A 3,267-nucleotide genomic window follows, 5' to 3' on the forward strand; every position below is an offset into this window, starting at 1 on the left:
GGGTCGAGCCGCCCAAGTGGGCGGAGCAGAGGGACTCAAAGATAGAGAGCTCCAGGCCTCCGGGTATCCAGAGAACCTAGGTTTGTTTCACGTGACTATAGGGAATTGTGGGTAGACAGAACTGGAGTTGAATTAAGCAAAACTTAAGTAGGGTTCAAAGTTCTACTGGTCCATTAGTGTTAAACTCACCATATATAGAACTAAGTATTTGAGGCACTTACATGGAATGAAAACATACACAGAGACATAGTGAAGTGGTGAATGGAGGTTACAGGTCAACCAAATTTTCGCCCTTTTGTTTTTGTCTTTTTGCCTTTTTTTTTTTTTTAAAGGTTGGTCTTACTGGGACTGATGGACAGTAAGGCAAGACTGGCTGATCAGTGAGCTCCTGGGATTCATGTATGCATTTTCAGTGATAGAATTACAGGCTGGCATTTGCACCTGACTGAGCCAGCTCTCCACCATGGCTTTCACAACAAAACTGTATTTGGGTATGTAAGCCTGAGCATGACTTGTAGGGATTGTTTCCCTTCCTCTACCATGTGATTTTCAGGAATGGAATTCAGGTCATAAGGCTACACTTGGGTCAGGCATGGAGACAAATGCCTTCACACCTCAGCACACGCCAATTCCACTATACTACAATTTATTTATTTATTTATTTTTTGGTTTTTCGAGACAGGGTTTCTCTGTATAGCCCTGGCTGTCCTGGAACTCACTCTGTAGACCAGGCTGGCCTCGAACTCAGAAATCCACCTGCCTCTGCCTCCGGAGTGCTGGGATTAAAGGCGTGCGCCACCACGCCCGGCTACTACAATCTTTTTGTTTTGTTTTGTTTTGTTTTTTCAGTCTCGCACTTTATTGTCGTTGTCATCTCAGGCCTTGACTGCATACTTGCGCAGAGGATACAGCCACACCTTCCGCTGCTGCTTCTTGGTCTTCAGCTTCTCCTCCTGCTTGGTGAGCCAGCGGAGCATGGCTCTAGTCTTCTTGGGTCGCAGGTCCAGGGGCTTGTATTTCTTGCCCTTGTAGAATTTCCTGAGGTTTTCTTTTTGAGTCTGGTTAATAACAGTGAGGACTCGGCGATGGATTTGCGAACAACTCGTATCTTGGAGAACGTGGACGCGGCGCCGCCTGTCACTTTGGCGACCCGAAGCTGGGACAATTCCACCTTCAGATCGTCCAGTTGTTTCAACAGCTCCTTCTTCTTGCCGCGCAGGTCCGGAACCTTAATCTTGGCCATTTCGGCGTTGTTCACGAATGATAGACTACAGTTTTTTAAAAAGTTTATTTGTATAAGATATATTTCTGGCTGGGCGTGGAGGCGAACGCCTTTAATCCCAGCACTCGGGAGGCAGAGGCAGGCAGATTTCTGAGTTCAAGGCCAGCCTGGTCTACAGAGTGAGTTCCAGGACAGCCAGGGCTATACAGAGAAACCCTGTCTTGAACCGTCCCCCCCCCCCAAAAAAAAAGATATATTTCTGTGTGGGGGCACATGTGGAAGTTAGAAGACAACTTGGAAGAGGAGACAAGTGCTCCCTTTCCACCATGTAGGTTGGGAGAATGCCACTGTGTTTTCCAGGCTTGACTGCAAGGCCCATTTACCACTGGGCCATCTCACAGGCCCAAGGCACTTTCACTTGATATTTGAAACATAAAATTTAAAATAAGGTAAGCCAGGCAGTGGTGGCGCACGCCTTTAACCCCAGCACTTAGGAGGCAGAGGCAGTCGAATTTCTGAGTTTGAGGCCAGGCTGGTCTACAGAGTGAGTTCCAGGACAGTCAGGGCTACACAGAGAAGCCCTGTCTCAAAAAGTCAACAACAACAACAACAACAACAAAAAAAAAAAAAAGAAAGAAGGTAGTTTTTTGTTTTCGTTGTTACATCCCGGAAGTGAAAGGTATCCTGGAGTTAGGAGCCAAAGAATAGCAGAGTCACACCACACATCAAACCTTACAGAAGAGACATAGCAGCAGTGAAGAAGTGAGCAGAAGTAGTCTTTATATCAGGTTTCTTGGCGGGGAAGTGCAGTCCTTTCCAGGGTGGTCTGATTATGAGCTTCTTTTTCTGTGGGGCGGGGCCTGGCCACTCTTCTGTCTGTGGGGTGGAGCCTGACAGCTGCAGGTCTCTAGGTGCTTCATACAAGGGGAGTCTCTGCACCGGGCAGATAAAGCTGCCTAAGTTGGTGTGAAAGACATTTGTGCTACTCGTGTAATATCTAAGAAAACACTGTACAAATTCATGAAGATTTATATATTCTAAGCATTGAAGTTCTTTAGATCTCTGATCCATTTTACAGTGTTTGAGGCTGGGTCTTCATATAGCTCAAGCTGACCTCAAAACTTGCTGTGCTACCACAGATGAGCTTGAACTGATCCTTCCTCCTCTACCTCCTGAGTACTGTCGATTTTGTTAACTTTAGTCTTGCTGTGTAGACAGGACAGCCTCCCAGTTCCTGAGCCTCCTGCCATACCAGCATTTGTACTGGAATTACAGGCATGTCCCACAACACAGTTTAAACTCACTTTATATGATATGAATTGGAGCTCCAACTTTATTCTTTTGCATGTGGCTATCCAATTGTTCTAGCAAGCTTTGTTGAAAGGTCTATTATTCAGTCTGTTCTACAGAACGAGTTCCAGGACAGCTACACAGAGAAATCCTCTCTCAAAAACAATCAAAAGAAAGGAAGGAAAAAAACGTTTATCCCTTTGATCCTTGTCAAAATTCAGATGATTCATAAACAGTAAAGATTTTTTTTTCAATTTTTGCAATGGTCTAAATGTATGTATCTCCTTCAAAATTAATGTTTCTAAGTCTTCATCTCCAAGATTATGGTATCAGGAAGTAAGAGTAAGGCTGTTGGGAGATGACTAAGCCAAGAGAGCACTACCCTAGTGTATGGGATTACTGCCCTGATTAAAAGTATGACTGGTTGCCCTATTACTGGATGAGGAAAAAAAAAAAAAAAAAAAAGGTTCCGCCTTAGGCCGGGCGTGGTGGCGCACGCCTTTAATCCCAGCACTCAGGAGGCAGAGGCAGGCGGATTTCTGAGTTCGAGGCCAGCCTGGTCTACAAAGTGAGTGCCAGGACAGCCTGGGCTACACAGAGAAACCCTGACTCGAAAAACAAAACAAAAAAACAAAAAAACAACAACAACAAAAAAAAAAGGTTCCGCCTTCTATAAACTAGGAAATGGGTCTTTACCAGATAACAAACCTTCCAATGTCTTGGTTTGTGAAATCCAAGTGTCTGTAACTTAGAAA

General features: G+C 44.9%; 1 pseudogene; it reads right to left on the bottom strand.

Annotated features, from left to right (window-relative positions):
• Window positions 1-852: 852 nt before the first annotated feature.
• Window positions 853-1,252, bottom strand: LOC147001648 (large ribosomal subunit protein uL29 pseudogene; annotated as a pseudogene).
• Between the last annotated feature and the right edge of the window lie 2,015 nt (window positions 1,253-3,267).

The sequence above is a fragment of the Mus caroli genome, unplaced genomic scaffold, assembly GCF_978045245.1.
Source record: "Mus caroli unplaced genomic scaffold, Mus_caroli_1 scaffold_12, whole genome shotgun sequence".
Lineage (NCBI taxonomy): Eukaryota > Metazoa > Chordata > Mammalia > Rodentia > Muridae > Mus > Mus caroli.